A 19,896-nucleotide genomic window follows, 5' to 3' on the forward strand; every position below is an offset into this window, starting at 1 on the left:
CGAAAATGATGTTCTGAAGGTCGATGAGCTACATTTTCGATTACATTTGGTTTCACTGCGTTTTCTAAAACAGATCGTGCGTTTGTGTTTGATTCTACAGAACGTAAATTTTCTGTGAAATTTTCTGAACGCATCTGATCCATGCTAAAAACACGTTCTAATCCATTAGTACGAAGAGTTTGATTGTATTGTTGGCTAATATTAAGGCGCAAATTTTCCAAACCCCTTAAATCTTGTGAACCATCCAAAGATGTTGCTGAACCTATACCTCTCATCGTATTTTTCATTTCCATAATGTTAAATTTCCGCTGATGATTTTGGGCTGCAGCCGCTTCAAATGAACGTAGATTCATTTGCTCTTGCATTGCCCGTTCGACGTTTCGTAAACCGCTTTCAATGCCCCGTAAAGCATCTTCAGAACCATATTCCTCCATAGGCGATAGAGGCTTTGCCTGTTTGGTTTGTCCCGTTTTGTTCGTTGACTTCTCATCTGAATTGGATAACTTTTTAGTATTATTAGTGGGTAGGGGCTTTTCTGTTGCACATTTTGCAATTGGATCAGACGACAATATAGGTAAATTGGCCGTGTTTTCCTTGAACTTCGGTGTCATTAGAGGTGAATTCTGTAAACTAGACGGCTTTTGAGGGACAGGAGGAGCTTTTTGTGGACCTTTATTACGCTGTGGTAGTGGTATCGGATCTTTCGATAAACCGTCTTCGTTGAAAGGCTTTTTGAAAGCCAAGCGCTTCGGTGGTATCTCTGGTGCTTCCGGGGTACCATTAATTCTGGCTGGTACATCAGGAACTTTGATTTGTTCGAGCAATTGTGCTGAAGATTTCTTCTGCATTTCCTTTGCTCGATGAGCTGCTTGTGTCGCTAACTCATGACTGCTTCGAAGGAATTCTGGAGACACGTCTGCTCCATTTTTATGCGACATTGTTTAGTTTAATGTGTATATCAGCTTACGTTAAACAATTATTGTCTCATTAAACACATATGATAATTTAGACTGTTGTACTTTCTCTATCAATGATATGTAGTTGTTTTTTCTTGCACGATATGCACTTTTCTCTAATCACTGACATGTATTTTCAACGCGTATTTATTGAAATTCATGAATGAAACTGCTGTATTGTTTTCGCAATTATTTATGGCAGTAACTACAAACAACTAAGAGCTATCACAACCTTCATCATCACGTCGAATATTGGAGCAAAAGATAAGTAGATTAGTCAATAAACTTTAAAAAAAAAAACAATTATTTCTACATTTTTGCGATCAAACGTATATTTAATCTGAATATTAAGAAAGTTACTCAATATTTGCTTATCATTCAGATAGCCACAATAGATAATCAATTATTCTGAGAACCTTTGACATGATATAAAGCTGTCGAACAGTGTAATGTACGTTATCATATCGTACCATTAACCAAAAATTCTAAAATCATTTTGCATTTTTTTAGGCAGACTACGGTTACGTGCTGTTTGATGCGCAAAACTAGTATTTGACCCAAGAAATTCGCTTTTTAAACCTTTGACCGAAAATTTGCTTCGTAACAGTTAATATATTAATGACGGAAAAAGCCGCTCACAATAATATGTATTTTGAAACCGAATGTTTGAAGATTGTCTTTCCCTCCCTTCTTTGAAAATTCTTTGAATTTTCCAAGAGAAAAATAACGACAAGATGAAATTTTAATGCATAAAATAATGAGAAAATTACTACAAAATGCAAACATTGTTTCAAAAAATACTAAAAATGACTTTAATATTAGAGCGGTTTGTGCTTCGAGGAGAATTTTCATTCAATACTGTTTTATAGCGCTGAACCGGCATGTACAATCCTATCAAATTAAAGTAGATTAGTTGAAACTCATCGACATAAATTTCATACTGCTAATTTATTGATCTGAAATTTTAAGAGCAGCACAATATTTGCGAATTATTATATCAGTACACTATCCTCGAATTACTATTTCTGAATAAACTACCTAATTCATTCGAAATATTTTTTTTTGCAGGCAAGTGCTGTCTTTGCAGAACAGCGCCTATGATAACTAATCAATAATGTCGGTCTTGGCACAGAAGTATAACACGAATAAAATCCAGATTAGTAACATAAACACACATCCAGCAATTTCAGCCTTCAACTTTATTAATGTGGCTAATGTATACATTTTAATACCACGGTTTACTGAAATAATGAAAACATATTGTCAAAACATTTGATTTCTTTTGCTCCAATAATATTGACAACATTATGTTGGTATTTTAGCTTGATAAGTTTTACACATAGTTGAACATCAATATCCAACCATTTCCACATAATCACTTTTTTGCCACATAAAACAGGATAGTTGCTTTTTTGATAAATCACTAACTAATCAATGCAAAATTTAGAGCCATGCGTTGAGTTTAGTAAAGAAAATATATGCTGCAATTTAGACCAAAATGCTGCTACAGACTAGATTAAATTCGATATCAACTGAGAGAAATTGAACATACGAAACAATGTTCTCTACTTTTAAAAGAGAGCAAATGAGAAAAGAGACAAATCGAAACTTGTATATGGAAGTTTTTTGGGGGAAAAAACACCGTTCGTTGTTTAAGAACTAAATATTATCTGAACAAATTTCTTTTCAGAATAACTAAACTGTACTAACTATATGTGATTGATTCAGATACAAAATAAAGTAAATTTTTTTTTATTAGCATGAAGCAATACCGATTATTGTTCGAGTTGAAACTAACCATTGCTAAATGCTTCCGAGGCAATTCATGAATTTAAATGAACGTCACGAAATAAACGGCAAATTCTTAGTTTCAATCTCACCCCTGCATTGCATTCTCGACCACCCTTTCTGGTCATACACTTATACAGTAACACATTCCGTCTCAAACAAACAAAACATGCATCCTGAAAGCAATGTCGACGTGGAAAAAAGAGAAACTCATAGAAAATATTGAGAAAATAATCGAAGGAGTGTTTCCCCTTATATCGTGACTGGGAGCGTATAAGATAGGAATGAATAAAAGTACTAGTGTAAAGGACTAAAATAACATCATGCCTTCGCTTAGTCTGACATGATGACTTTCGCTTTGAAAAAAAAAGTGAAACACATGTACATTCAATTATTTAATTAATTAGTGGATTGTGCATCATAATAGTATTGATAATTTGTCGATTATGATCGAAACACTAACCTCCAATATTCAAGATATTTAGTGAATAATTCCACTAAGAAGAAGCTTAATATACATAAAATCTTACTCTCTTCGACTTGAATGAAACTTTGCATATATAGAAGCCATCAAATTAACAAGTTCTTAAAATTGTGTAATCTAGCGGAAAGCGCTTTTTTTAAACTTAAATAAATGCTTTAAAAGCTCTTTTCAAAATTTCATTTATATTATTCTTTTCTTTTCTGAGGTGTACCATAATCATCATTATTTTGAATCATTCTATATGAAAATAGCGATGACATGAAAGTCTTTTTGACATGAAAATGTTCGTGGATGTCGAAGAAATATATTTGTGCAACAGCTAAGGTTCTATCAATACAAAAAAATGTGCTATCGTTCACAAAGAAACGTGGAACATAGAAAAGTGACTTTTTATGTAATTCACCGCTAAGGTGTCGTACACAAATTACGTAATGCATGAAGGGAAGGTGGTTTTAGTTTGCATTTTGTTACATATGGGTGTTGGGAGGTAGTTGAAACAGTAACGCCAGTACGTCTGAAGGGTGAGTCGATAATTATTACGATACTTTAGTTCGATTTTGATTATGTTTCTTGATAGGTTACCTCTGCTATGATTCCATAGTCGGTGACGAGAATTAAAATCGACGCAAACAAAGCTATTTCTATTCTTAGTAAGAGTTTTTATGTCGTCACTCAACGACCTGTTGTCTTGGTTTGCACCAGGATTATGGGCAGATACAAGTGTGATCGGTCCAGACGAAGTGACTATACTTATACCTATGGCTGCTAGTACTTTCAAATTATAAAACGTAAATTAACCCACCTAGCGGTCAGACCCAGCCTTCCTCATTCAAACTTATTCTTTGTAAAAATAGATTTACATGAACGCTTACCCTCTAGTGCCCAAGTTAATTTTCAGTCGGACTTCGAAAAAATCACTATGAATTTTATTAACATTTTTTAAGTATTGATTGAAGCTTTTTAGAGGTTCAACTGAAGACCGTCTAAAGGCGGCAATGGGCACTAGAGGGTTAAATCCAATTGAGGTATCCAGCTTTTAACGCGCCATAATGGCGGACGCTATAATGAAAAATTCTTAATATGTTACCTACGCTTTTGACAACTCTGCTTACGTCAGTTTGATTATTCATGTATTTCGTACGAAAAACAATAAATCTGGCAACATTAATAATGCCAAATCTGCAGAAATCACGAATCTGACGTAAGCAGAGAGGTTCACAAATTACGAACACGCATTATAGCACCCGCCATTATGGTGCGTAAAAAGCTGGATATGCACTTTTTGGGTTATAGAATATTGATGTTGTAATGTTGTAATTAGTGCTTAAGAAATAGCGAAATAAAAGAAATGACTCCTAATTTCGAACAATTTAATAACGAGCGATAGCGGGAACGTCCAAATAGTACGATACCACATTTAAAATATGTTGAGGCCATATATATTGACCAAAGCAGGTATAGTTCCAAATAGTCTTCGAATTTCTTTTCTTTCCAAAACTTTTGAACCACATATCAAATTGTTATGAAGTTTGTTATTTGTAAGTTTGAGAGATGACTCGTTCGTATGACACTAGTTATGTTCAAACAAGTCGTGTAATACTTGAGATAATAGACTTTCGTTGTTTTAACAATTTAATACATAACGGTTGCTTAAGTTCGATTATAATCAAATGAAAAGGGAATGTAAAGGGCAGCCAAACTTTGAAACCACGTGTTCAATCATAATTCATCAGTTAACCCTTAACTAGCCTGTTCATCTGATATCAATATTTTTCAATTCGGTTGTGTAGTTTCTAAGATAATGAAGTTTCGTGATTTTCACATTTCGATTGCCGCAAAATTCAATAGGGTGTTATGAGGCAGCTAGACCTCTCATTTGACACTAATTTTGTGGAAATCGGTTCTACCATCTCTGAGAAAAGTGAGTGAGATTATGTAGTCTTCGGAATATGTTTCTTTTCATAGCTGGATTTCACATTTTTAAACATAACAGGCAAAGTAATAATCCGATTGCAAAAAAAATCAATAGGGTCTTATGGGGCAACAAGACCTTCCATATGACACTGATTTTATGAAAATCGGTCCAGCCATCTATGAGAAACGTGAGTGAGATTAAATAGTCTTCAGAACACGTTTCTTTCCATAACTTCTGAACCACAAGTTCAATCTTCATAAAATTCAATAGTTAAGGGTTTTTTAGGTAGCCCGTTCATTTGAAATTAATTTTGTTCAAATCAGTTGTGTAGTTTCTGAGATATTGATGTTTCGTGATTTTTACATTTTGATACATAACCTCTAAACTAGAAATCCGATTACAATAAAATTTAATAGGGTCTTATGGGGCAACTAGACCTTTCATTTGCAGTTAATTTTATTGAAATCAGTTCAGCCATCTCTGATAAAATAGAGTGAGATTGGGAGAGCGTTACACACACACATACACACACATACAGAAAATGCTTAGCTCGTCGAACTGAGTCGAGTGATATACGACTTTCGGCCATTTTGAGCACTTTTATACCTTTAGTTTTTGCAGTGATTGCTATACCTTTCTAGGAGAAAGGCAAAAAGGAAGTAACGTATGAAGAATTTTTGTTTTACCTAGAATTGCTACTCCGCCTTTGCGCCGACCAGTTCTATTAAGGCGATATATTTTGAAATCAGAGCGTGAGAATTTTAGATTTGGTTAAACCCTCTTATGCCCAAATTAATTTTTAGATGAGCTTCGAAAAAATTGGTATGAAGTTTTATAAACATCTTTTAAGTTCTTATTGAAGCTTTTTAGAGGTTCCACTGAAGACCGTCTGAAGGCAGCACTGGGCACTAGAGGGTTACGAAACGTTTCACAAACATACATCATTATACATCAATCTCGTTGGTAGCGAAAAACCGGAAAAAGTCATGACTTTTATGAAAGATGCCGTTGGCATTCCAATATGAAATTTTAAGTAAATTCGCTGCAATATCCATCATTTGGAAAGCAGTGGTGTGCTATTAATCCTAAAATTGCTTCGATTTGATCTTGTTTAGTTTTGCAGGAACTCAGTGTTACAAAAACATTATTTACAATATCGACAATTTCATTAACTGAGAATAAATCACTTTCAGGAGCATACCTGGGAGCCGAATTCTTACCAAAATTTCGGAGGGATACCTGGTCTTTTCGATTCAGGAAGCTGGCGTAAGATGGACCCCGACGACTGTCACGATGGTTGTTCTGCAAGGATTGATCACTATTTTCACGCAATACTATTTACACGCAAAGCTGAACATTGGGTTCGGAATTCCACAGGCTGGATCCTCTGCGACTTGAACTTTTGCATCTGCTGATTCCTTATTTCGATGTTTTCCTCACGTTTCATACAGTCCTTGTAGTTAGCTGTATGGTGCTGGTCGCAGTTTGCACGTTTCGTTGGGTAGTTTCGCAGTGCTGTCCTCGCTACACAACGAGGTTGGCGTAAGCATGTTGACGAACCATGGCCAAACCACTGACAATTTCGGCATTGAGTGGGTTTCTTTGTTTTATTGGAATAATAGTTCCATTGTAAAATGCAATGGTATACTGCCTTTATCTTCCGCAGCTCGTTTAGCTGGACGTTCCCTTTTGGAAAATATAAGAGGAATAGAGCGTGGTCACCGTTTTGCCGTTCCTTCAGTGTCATTTTTCGGGCTTCAGAAGGAGTAACCTTTACTTCTTTGAATGCGACAGTAACTTCGTCGATCTTCATGTCTGGAAGACCGGACAATACGATCTTAGAGACTTTGTCCTTTTCAAGCATGTAGGTGAAGAAGTTTATTTTTTGTTCTTCTGAGAATGAAATTACTTTTTTGTAATCACTAATATTGTACAGATACACGTTCACTCCGATCGATGTCCTTTTAACATTGAACATTGTTACACCCGCTTTCAAAGCCATGCCTTGAGCAGTGGGTACATTAGTTTCATTAATTGTGACCAACGGAATCTTCTTTTTGGAAGTCGATTTCGATTGGAAGTTTTTATTCCATATGTAGTTTTGAGGTTAGAACAATTTGGTGTTTGAGAAGAGCATGACCACGTAGCACTGTGGGGCAGAACCCATAAAAATCACGACAAAACTCAAAAAAAAAAAAAACAAAATTCAGTTTTCATGCCTAATTTTATTTTCTTCTTGCAGTAGACATGTTGTCGACAGGAAATCATGATAATTTACTTTGAAAAATAATTTAGAAAATGTGCTATAATATTGTGAAAGTCAGGATTTACAAGGCTTGTAAAATGGAAGAAAAAAATTTCACAGATATTTTCCAGTAGGGCATGCAAATAAGTTTTCCTGTAATTTTTCCTGATTATCGGCAATGTTCCTACATACGCCAACGGCACCCGTGACCGCAGCTTGCTTTTTATTAACAAATTGTTGCAAGTTTTAGATAGCATCAACGTTTGTAAAATGCGAGATCTTTTTTGGATGAACTCAAGGATTTGTGTCATTAGCATCACCAGCAGATTGTGTCTCCCATTCACGGAGAGAGTTAGGATCAAGGCAGCTGCTTAATCTTTCGACTAAGAAAGAATTTCAGTGATTTTCTACTTCTTCAAATTTATCCAAAAACAGACGAAGATTCTCTTTTTTAAGGAACGATGCTCAGTAAACCGGCCATTCCGAGATGTCACGTTTATTTGACCCTATCGGATTACTTGGACCCGTCGTGATTAACGCCAAGATGTTTGTGCAATTGCTTTGGGCGGAACACCTTCCATGGGATCATATCTGTTCAACTAAAGAACCACAAACGAGACAAAATCTTTTTATTTTAGGTATCGACATCTAGCGGTGGAGAGAACGCATTTTACACTCAAAATTTTATTACACTTATACCATTCATACCTGCTCGTGGTGAAGAATTATTTCGGTCTCCCTTGTCCTCATAAAAAACTGAATAGCAAAAAGACTGTGTGACCTCTCGCCGCTCTTTCGTCGAGAGAATTCTTTGTTTCTTCGGTACTGGTATAGCGAGAGTGCCTTTTCATCATAATCATACAATACCACCCGCATACGTGCAATGTTTTTCATGTACAACTTTTTTTTATTGAATTTCATTGTTACCCGAGTTGAAAACCGAATATCTTAACTAACGACAACCGTTTTTTTACATTGTTCCTAATGTTGCAAACAATGCTTTGTGTAGCGCGTCTGATATGCATTACTCGCAACGTTAGGTATAATAAACGGTACGAGAAAAAAATTACTGTCGTTAGTCGAGAGATTGGTTTCCAACTCCAGCGAAAATTTTAAGTAATTCAACAAACTGGTTTAAATGGTTTCAACAGTCACGGGGTGTACGATCCAAGAAAAGTTGTTAGGCAATGTTTGAATGGTTGAGACTTGAGAGATTTTTAGATATTTTCGCTTAAAAAATCTCTTGAATGCGGTTCTGTCTCAACTTAAGGTTGATGTATTGAAAATCACCTTTTTGTTTGGCCATTGAAGCGAAAAAAGAATAGATTTTTGTTGCATGTTCAAACTAGTGGAGCGAACTGTATAAACGATGCACTGTAAATTCAATGCAGGATGGAACAGCGAAAAACGAATGCGAAAGCTCGGGCCAGGATTTGCAACAGAGTTTGGTTCGAAGTTGCATATCTGTTCTGTGATGGGATGCAAAGCTATTCGAAGAATTTGAACAATTGTGGTTGGCCTATCGTTGTGACATTCAGCAATTGTCGATTCTACAAGTCCCAAGAAAAATTGTGGCAAATGTGTTCAACCAATACTGAATACACTGCTTCTGTGACGCTTCAACCAAAGGTTACGGATGTTGCATTTACGTTGTATCCCCAAACGAAGCTGGTGAGCTTTTTTTTCCTGTATGGACTTCCTCACTGCGACCAGAATCGTAGATCTATTGTTAGATATGCCCGGGTGTCTGCTGTATCCCGCACTTCTGTTAATAGCAATACCGCTATTGAGAAGTGGCATGCTTATTATTATTGTTCATCAGTGCTTGTGTTTAATGTGATACTCTTCCTTACACGCTTACTGTTCTACTATACCGATACTCGTTCCTCTTGCCAAATATCACCAATTATAATTCCCTGGTGAAGTTTCGTCGTCCGTCGTTCTGGCCAGTTTTATTGATAAGAGGGACTTATTTTTTGTCAAGAGGAAGTCACGCAAAAGTGTTGTAGGTTTCAGCGTAAAGGAAGGGTAATTGGTGGGGAGCCTGAGAATAAACCCATGCTTAAGGTGAAACGGGACGTGGTCGCGATCAACTCGAATCTAATTTTTTGCAATCTAATTTTTACTTGATTTATGAAGACTACGTACATGAAACTTTGATCAATTGTTTTCACAACTGTTGCATGCCTGAAGTAGCAATTTGAGTGCTGTTTATTTAGTGGAAGCCGAATTTTTTACGCTCAAACTACAAAAGTAAAAAGAACTCTAACCTCAAAATTGTATAGGAAAAGACCTTAATCCCGTTTCACCTTAAGTCCTTTTTGACATCGGATGGCCTGGTTCTACTAAGATTCGAACCCACGACCATCCGCTTGACAAAGCAGACTCTGTAACCTTGCGGCTACGCAGCTCCCCTTAGCTGGTGAGCTTCAAAGCCACCTTCTTACCTCAAAATCTCGGTCGTTAGGGGAAGAAAGGATAGCAACAGGAGAATATCATGCCGCCTGAGCAGCAGCAGAGGTGTGGTGCGGTTAGAGGGAAAGTGTGGGGGAAGAGACTACTTCGGCAGCAGTTGAGCGAGAGTAGGAGAGCATATACTGTCATTTTCTTTCTTTTTTGACAAAAAAATCATATTCATGAGTCAAATGAATAAGAATATACTAAGATCTGATCTCTCTGTGTAACAGAGACGAATAACTTTATATACCGAGAGGTGCACATTGAGAACCACTTGTTGTGGTGTACACTAATGAATAGAAATATGTCGTAAAGAGGAAAGCAAAGAGAGTGCACCAGCACCGATACTTTGTTTTTCGCATACTGACGACGATATCAACGCATCTTAGGCTTGCTTTATATGTATTTATAATCGCTAGGGGTGATTTTTTTCCTTCGCTTCTTGGAAGTCAGCTTATTGATAAGCTTAACCGAACGACATAGTTCACCGAATCTGCAACCATGCGGACCGACTCAACGATCGCCGATACACTGGATCAAATCGAAGTCTAGTAAGTGGAAGGATTTTGTTTCGAACCGTGTGGCTAAAATTCAACGATTGACGATTTCAACGGGCCTCGAGTGGAAACACGTCCCAACCGAATTAAACCCTGCTGACAGAATTCCCCGAGGCACTCTGGCGAGCCACATCGTAAAGGACCATGTATGGCGGCGTGGACCCAACTTTTTGCGATCTTCGATTGATTATTGGCCTGACCAGCCGATGTCACTTCCAGAAAACCTTCAAGCTAGCGAAGAAGCCCAATGTGTGGTGTCATTACATGTAAGTCAGGATGAAAAAATTCTCTTAAAGCACTATTCCGAAGTTGCTGAGATTCGTTGCTTATTGCTACAGATTCTACAAAAACTGTAGGGCTTCGAGGAAACAACGGTTGGTTGGGCCGTTAACTCCAGAAGAGTTTTATTATTCATTCAAAATTCTTACTCACATCACTCAGCGTTCATTCTTTCCAGCGTAAGTTAGAAAATTCACTATTGATAAATCATCAGCAAATGTCATCGCTTCTAAACCTAAATCTTTTTATGGACGAATTGGGACAATTGAGAATTGAGGATCTTCTGCGTTACTCGAATGCTCCGTTCGACACTTGCTTCCCTATTCTCTTACCAGCCAAACACAAACTCTGCCTGTTGATTGCACGAACAATACACCACAAAACATTACATGGTGGCCCAACATTGCTACTTGCTACAATGCATCAACGATATTGGCCGTTGAGAGGACGTGATTTGGTGCGCAGGGTAGCTCGTCAATGTATTACTTGCTTCTGGTGTCATCCAAAACCAGCAGCACAGATAATGGGCCCACTACCAGCGGTAAGCATTACACCCGCCCCACCTTTAACTTATACGGGAATGGACTACTGTGGACCGTTTTTTGTCCGTCCGTTATATGGGAGAGGAGCGTCAGTAAAAATGTACGTCGGGATATTTGTATGTTTAGTGGTGAAGACTGCGCATTTGAAAATCGTTGCCGATCTTTTCTCAGCGTCATGCATTAATGCCGTAAAACGTCTCGTCGCGCGTCGTGGCCCTATTACCGAAATACATTGCGACAACGCGGATCGGAGATGCAACAGTCGCGAAATGAGCTTATTAAACAATGGAAGGGAGACCAATGGCGACACCACTGCATTGACAATGGAATCAAATTCTGGTTTATCCCTGCTCGATCACCTTTTGGCGAATTATGGGAAGCCGGAATCAAGTCCTTTAAATATCACTTTCGTCATATAATGAGACAACGGGCCTTCTCGGTTGACCAATTTCACACCGTCGTCACCCAAGTTGAAGCTGTGTCAAATTCTCGTCCGCTGTCAAAGACTGACCCGACGACTTCAACGTCATAATGCCTGGGCATTTCCTAGGGATGGGCGATACTAGCATCGATACCAGCGGTATCGATATAAATGTCGCGGCATCGAGTATTTTGGCATCGATACTCACCGCGAGAAATGAGTACCGGTATCGATACTTTCTAAACGATTTTTGAAAAAAAAAAATTGTAGGTCTGATACCGATACTATCGAAACATCGATAATCGATTCTTCTTCAACCGATACTCCGATACCAGATTTGGAAAAACAACATTTTCCTTATATTCGGAACGTCGAACTCACTCTACCGATTGATCGAAGTGTGTCCCCAGTTATCCAACCTCTTCGCAGATGTCCGGTGCCATTATTGGCTAAAGTAAAGAACAAATTGGTAAAGTAAGTAAGTAAAGTAAGTAAGTAAGTAATGGGGACTTGAGGATGTGTATCGATATGCGTAGAGCCAATCAGGCAATACAACGATTAAACAACCCACTTCCAGTGTTTGATGAGATTTTACCCCGTATTCGTAACGCTCAGTTCTACTCTCTTTGGGATATGAAAGAATCGTACTACCACGTAAAACTATCAGCAGGCTGCAGAGATGTTACCACCTTCATCACAAACTGGGGATTATTCCGATTCAAAAGGCTCTTTTTTGGCGTTAAATGTGCGCCAGAGCTCTTCCAGAGCTTGATGCAGAGTCTACTAGCAACATGCCCGAATCAGGTAAATCAATGTGTTCTGCGTGATATATTTATTTCAACAATCCACCATATTCAATTTAGGTTGGCTTTATCGACGATTTTCTGGTGTTTGGTGATACAGAGGAAGCCCATGACAACGCTTTGAAGATATTAGTTTGAAAGTTTGAGGAACTTGGGGTTCAACTGATCCATCAAAAATGTAAATTCAAACAGTCTGAATATATATTCTTAGGTCACAGACTTTCGGCGAAAGGAGTGCTTCCGTCAAAAGACAAGGTCCGATCAATTTTGAATTGCAGGCCTCCGAAGTCAAAAGAAGAGCTAAGAAGTTTCCTTGGCCTAGTTACTTTTGTATCCCGATTTATTCCTGATTTGGCTTCTGCTAATCATCCACTACGTGAGTTTGTCAAACAAACGTCAATTTATGTTTGGCACCAGAAACATCAAAATGCTTTTGATCTTATCAAGAAGCGGATCGGGTGCCTCGACTACTTAGGCTATTACGACCTAGCAGATCGAACTCTAGTAGTGACTGATGCATCTGGGGTTGGTCTGGGCGCGGTCCTTATACAATTTAAAAATAATCAACCACGCGTTATTAGTTATGCCTCTAAAAGTCTTTCTGAGACGGATATGAAATATCCTCCGATTGAAAAAGAGGCACTTGCGATCGTGTGGGCCGTCGAACGGTTTAGAATTTATTTGATCGGCATTACGTTCGAACTCGAAACTGACCATCGGCCACTTGAAACTATTTTTACCAAAACTTCCAGACCGACCCTCAGAATTGAACGCTGGCTCTTAAGGCTTCAGGCTTTTTCTTTCAACGTAGTTTACCGGAAAGGCTCAGCGAATTAAGCCGACTGTCTGTCTAGACTGGCATCTCACGTTGATGATATTTTCTGGAATGAGGAATCAGAGGTTTTCATACGCAGAATCGCGGTCAAAACGTTGGCTTCTTTATGCGATGATGAGGCCCAAGTTTTTGACGAAAACACCGAAATAAAAATAAAAACCAACCAAGAAGCCGCAGCCATCGATATCTCAGAGGTTGTAGGAGCAACTAAATCTGACGAAGAACTTAAAATAGTCCGAAAGCAATTATGTCCAACGATTGAGGAAATTTGGCATGTAAACCATATGCCCCATTCCACAATGAATTAAGTTACATCAACGGCTTAATAATGCGAGGTTTGAAAGTAGTCATACCACTTGCTCTTCGAGACCGAATATGCCAACATGCACATGAAGGCCACCCCGGTCAGTCTGCCATGAAAACTCGTTTGCGCGATAAGTATTGGCCAAACATGGACAGAGAAGTTGTAAAACATTGTAAGGCGTGTGAGGGATGCCGTTTAGTACATTCCGCAAGTCCACCCGAACCAATGACCAGACGATTAATGCCAGAAAAACCGTGAATCGACCTGGCAATTGATTTTCTCGGGCCTATGCCCAGTGGTGAATACATTCTGGTCGTAATTGATCACTACAGCAGATATATGGAGCTTGAAATAATGAATAGAATCACGGCAGCGGAAACAATCCAGAGATTGAAGAAGATCTTCAGAATCTGGGGTAACCCGAGAACAATCACACTAGATAACGCGAAACAATTTGTTTCTAAGGAGTTTGGAACCTTTTGTGGATCGCGGAAAATTCACCCCAATTACAGTACACCTTATTGGCCTCACGCTAATGGCGAGGTTCAGCGCCAAAATAGATCCTTACTCAAGCGACTCAAGATATCCAATGCCCTTTATGGCAATTGGAAGTCCGAACTGGACGATTACTTAATTCTGTACAATAATTCACCACATAGCGTGACGGGAAAAGCACCAAACGAACTACTCCAGAACAGGAAACTCAGATTTAAACTTCCTCAAACGGACGATCTTAGTACAATTCCACCAAACGCTGATTTCCGCGATCGAGACCAACAACCACAAGACAAGCTCTCCACCGATTTCGATAAAGAGAAATTCTTGGTGGTAGACAAGGTAGGACCAAATGTTACGATACAAGGAAAGGATGGAGAGAAATGCTACGAACGTAATACGTCCAACCTGCATAAGATTACAGACCTATCAGGTAATCCAGTGTTGGTTCGGCCTATGGAACATCAAACGGAAGGACCTACCTCAGAATCTCCTCTGATACAAAATCGACACCGTGACGTCAGCCCTACGACCGCTGCTCAACCGATGGTTGCCGAACAAGAAGTAGAATCTACCATTCGAGGATCATCTCGAGTTTCGAAACCTAATCGTTGCTACATTTCTTAATTCATACAATTTAAATTGTTGTTATAAATATATGATCAAGTAATGTTTTAATTACAATGATTAACAAACTTATAATAAAAAAGGTTGGATGTGGTACCCCTAGATCATATCTAGTAGTGTTACTACTAGTGTGAGTTAATGCGTGAGAGTTTCGAGGTTTACAGGCAACACGGTTGGCAGTCTTACTCTACATCGCGTATGATATAGTCCGTTACCACAGTATGGGGTATTGTTAAACCATATAGATTATCATCTGTCTATGGTTATTGATTATGCAGGTTACCTTTTAATGTTTCGAGGAAAGAGGAGCCCACGAAAATATCTGCCCGAGCCCCCAACACTCAAATCCAGCCCTGTTGCCGTCACATTATCGTCAATGTGACAGTAAAACGATAAATATCAAAATCTATCAACCAATATCGTAGAATATTTTCCATAAAAACAAAGTTGTCTAGCCCCCAGGAAATACCTGATTTTAATCTAAACCTAGGGGAATAACACAGATAAATATTTTGCCCATAGCCGTCAAATTTGTTGTCGACATGTAGAGCGGGAGTGCAAAATTTGTAAAAGTTTCATCAAATTCGATGCAAGGTTTTTAAAGCTATGTCTTTGTAAGTTTACTCAAATTCAATAAAAATTAGAAAATTAACTTCCCGAGTGAACTTCTTGAAGTTTTTAATACTTATTTGAAAAAATTAGACATCGCGATTTTAAGTGATCCGTTTCACGAATTCTGACCCAATAGCTTGTCACCGAGTCGTTTCACACCTTCTGTTTCATTAGTCTTATTTCACAAAACGCGCATGAAAAAGCGGGACTTATTTCTAAGAACAGCCACAATCACCTTGATACACCCACTATAAGTAAATGCATGCCTTCCTCAGACAGTATTCTACCACAATATGCGTCGAATGGAAACGAATTTTAAGCACCTTCATATTAAATCGAAATAAGTCTCAGGGTGCTCTTCCACATTATGCGGATGTTGCTAATATTTTCTCTCCAATAGTAGTACAAAGAATTTATCATATGCATAGAAATACTAAATATCATTTATTGGAGTAATTTTTAGACTATTAGTAGTGGTGAAGGTTTTTTAATTACCAGATCGATAATATTTTACGTAGTTATACATCAAAAGTATAATAAAAGGGAATCATTTACCATGAACTATCTTTCAATATCATCATTTGTTTTATCATTTTGCAGAGTTGCCGACGAAGAAAAATATCTTCGTAACACCATTTTCTATCATTTGGAGAGTGAGCTCTCAGGATGCCAGACTTGATACAGTTCTGGGACGCCCTAATATGACATATAACATATGACATACATGTAAAACACAGGCAACATGTAACATATATGCAACACATAACATACGAGCAACAAGATTACAACGCATATACGTATTTCGACACCGATTTGGTGTCATCGTCAGTGCTTATATGCAAATCAGTGTCGGAATACGTATATGCGTTGTGTGAAATTTCATAAGTTTTTAACATACATATTACCAAAGATGACTAGAACAAGATACCTGACATCGAATTTTTAATACATTTTGCCCACGACGCCTTTATAACGGTTAGTGCTGCTATCTAATAACTTAAATGTGCATAAAACTGGTTATTAGCAAAATCAATTTATCGTGCATAATCAGCCAGATGTAAATGGAAACTAGATGGCAGCACCATATAAGGATATTGAAAATTAGATGACCGCACCGTGCAAGGATATTGATTATTAGATGGCAGGACCAGTGCGCCTTGAATTGTCCTACAGATCAGACGTGTTTTCGGTTGATTGTGGACTGGTCTTTAACTGCCTATAGCTTCAAAGTTTGGGTTTTATCAGTGCGTCATTTAAAGATTACCTGAAACCTATTTCGCATCAGTCTTTGTCAAGACTACCTACTTTTTAATTTAACATTTGTTTCAATTTTTTTCGTATCCTGGAATGACAGAGCGAAAAAAGATACCACGCATCACTACGAGGAGAAAGAGAGAGCATTCTCTCCCGAACAATTCGAGTGTCTACAGTGAAAATCCTTTTGATATTTTGCCTGAGCAAGAAGCTGGTGAAATGGAAGTTATTAGTAATGAAACTATACAAAATGTAAATTCTTTTAAAAAGGAGAAAGTTCCACCTATTGTAACTATTTCATCGTTTGTTTCTGAATGTTTTTGAATGCCGCTTATTTTCGTTTCATTCCGTTTTTAACTGAAAAGATGTAAAAATTTTTTACATATGACACTAAGAGCGCCAATCCGTTCAAGGTCGTATTGAAAGGTCTCACCAACGATCAAACCGTTGATGAGATCAAACTTACTTTACAGAATTACTTGGCATAGCCCCTACCCAAGTAATTTTTATGAAACAAAAATCACGAGGCGAAAACATTCAGAGAACTGGAAATTCCCTTGTTAATTATATAATTCATTTTAACCGCACTGAGGTTAACAATTCCAAATTTTTTGACAAAGCACATGCTATTTATAATGTGCGAGTGGAATGGGAATTATATTGAAAGTTTGGCGGAGGTGGAAAGCATATCACCCAATGCCGTCTTTGCTAACGTTATGGCCATGGTTCCAAATTCTGTAACATGGACCAAAAATGCCTCATTTGTGGAGACTCTTCTCACAAAAAGGACACATGTTCTGTGAAAGAGAGTAAAAATTTTCGCTGTGCGAACTGTAACGGCAACCATATGTCAAATTTTTATCAATGCCCAGTCCGTTTAGCCATTGTTAAGGCAAGGCAAGGTAAACAAAATTCAATTTCCCAATTAAAACAAACTTCAAAACAAAATTCTCCAAGCGTACCAGTACCGCCCAGTTTTTCAAACTCCTTTGCAAACTCGTTTAACGTATGCACAGGTTGCAGGTAGTTCGAACATTATGCCGCCTAATGTTGGTAGTTCGAAAATGACCGGTAATATGGGAGGTAAGCAAAACATGGTAGAAAATAAAAATATGCGAGACAAATGCCCTATGGTCGAATATCGACCATTTATGATTTGAATGAAACTTTGCACACGTATTCGGCTTAGCAAACTGAGCATTTTTCACAGGTGGAGAGATTTTTTACACCCATGAGTTATACTCTAAAAGGGCGTATGCCTTTTGGCATAGGTTTTATTCGAAGCATTGTAGCACAGAAATCGTTGGTTGTATAGAAAAACTGTCTGAGAATGAGTTGTAGGGAATTAAAAATGCATCATAAAAAAAATACACTATACAAAAAAAAATCTGACAAAAAAATTAAAAATAAACATTAAGTATCAATTAAAAAAATAGTTGAATTTTATTTATTTTTTTTAGGAAACTTGACGTTAATACGCAACTTTAAAAAAAAGTCCAGGATGGAGACATGAAAATTAATTTTTTATGGTAGATTAATTTTTTTATAAAAATTCTAATTCGAACATTTTTCAAAATATTTGTATTCTGATGATTTCAAAAGATGCAGAGAGTCATTTTGAATCAAAAAGCTCTTGGTAGTTGGTCATTATAAAGGCATCGGTTTTCGAGTTATTTCGAATTTAAGCTCGAAAAGTTATTAATATTTAGGAAAATACACGTTTTTCTTAATTTGACCGTGGTTCTCCAGCAAAAACCATATTTGCATTTTTTCCACCGCACAAATTAGTGAAGTGCGCACATCCTTCTTGGATATTTGAAAAAATGTCCACGTCTTGTAAATAATAGCACAGGCTTACAGACAATCAAAGAATTGCGTAATAAACCTGTCTTCTATTTAAAAGCTGATAAGGGGAATAAAATTGTTATTTTGAACAAAAATGATTACGATCAACAAATGTTGGAGAAAATTAATAATGGCCCATACAGGCAACAGAGAGTCAACCCGCTTGCCGACATGGTGAAAAATTTTGAAAAAACTATCGAAGAATGCCAACCTATTTTTGGTGACGCTTTGAAAAATCTTCGTGTTTCGAACCCTTCTTTCCTAGAATAAAGGGTCTCCCTAAAGTACATAAACCTGGTAATGAAATGAGAGAAATCGTTTCTGCGGTGGGGGCACCACCGAGTGTTCCAGTGAAAGAAGCTATAAATCTTTTGGAAGATTGGCTTCTCTCCCAACAATGTGACAACCCTTGGAAATCTAAAGTACGCAGTTACTTGAAGTTAACTCGACTTTGCATGGAAGACAATTATTTTTCATTTCGTGGGAATTTTTACAAACAAACAAAAGTAGCACCAATGGGGAATCCCCATTCACCTTTCTTATGTGAGCTTTTTATGGCACATTTGGAAAATAAACTAAATGAGAAAGACTGCTTTCCAGATCGTTGGTGGAGGTATGTTGATGATATTTTTTGTATTTCACAACAGGGGGACTTGGAAAGTTTTTTGGGAATTTTGAATGGTATTCATAAAAATATCCAGTTCACTTTGGAAACTGAACAAAACAACAGGCTTCCATTTTTAGATGTAGTCGTTGTTAAAAACTCCAACAACTTTGAATTCGAAATCTTTAGGAAACCCACACATACTAAGCGGGTAATACCTAACACTTTTAACCACTCCTCCCAGCATAAAATGGCTTCTTTCTACCATATGATCCACCGTATGGAATCTTCGCCTCTCAGTAATGAAGGTAAGAAAAACGAAATGGAATATATTTTTGATATTGGTGAGAAGAATGGATATAATAGAAGAACCATACAAGCCATTTATGATAAAAAGAAACGAATCCAACATAGGAAATCTCACACAACACTCACACCGCTAACAGAAGATCGGAAAAGAGTAGTGGATGAATATGACGTCAATTTTACACGTCAACTTCGTAAAAAATTTAGAAAATTTGGTATCGATATTATCTACAGTAGTAGAAATAATCAAATTAAAACAAAGTTGGGGTCTACTAAAGACACTATTGACAAATTGTATAGGGTGTTTATAAAGTTGCATGTCCACATTGTGATAAGGTTTACATTGGCCAAACTAAAAGAAATTTAGACATCCGGTTTAAGGAACAGAGCTTGTAAAGGCTGAAAAAGACTCAGAAAAAGGAATAACTCACCATTTCAGATCCAAAATAGCCGAACATATATTTCATGAAGATCACGCTATGACTACCGACAACATTAGTCTAGTTCGATCAGTAACATCCCGTTGGAAATTAGATGACGCAGAAAGTTTAGAAATTTTCAAACAAA

At 37.5% G+C, this 19,896-nt stretch overlaps 1 protein-coding gene across 12 annotated transcripts in view; it reads right to left on the bottom strand.

Moving 5' to 3' along the window:
• LOC129722818 (dystrophin) overlaps positions 1 to 19,896 on the bottom strand; it is a 340,136-nt gene that overhangs the window by 150,055 nt on the left and 170,185 nt on the right. The window lies entirely within an intron of this gene.

Source organism: Wyeomyia smithii, chromosome 2, assembly GCF_029784165.1.
Source record: "Wyeomyia smithii strain HCP4-BCI-WySm-NY-G18 chromosome 2, ASM2978416v1, whole genome shotgun sequence".
In the NCBI taxonomy this organism is placed as follows: domain Eukaryota; kingdom Metazoa; phylum Arthropoda; class Insecta; order Diptera; family Culicidae; genus Wyeomyia; species Wyeomyia smithii.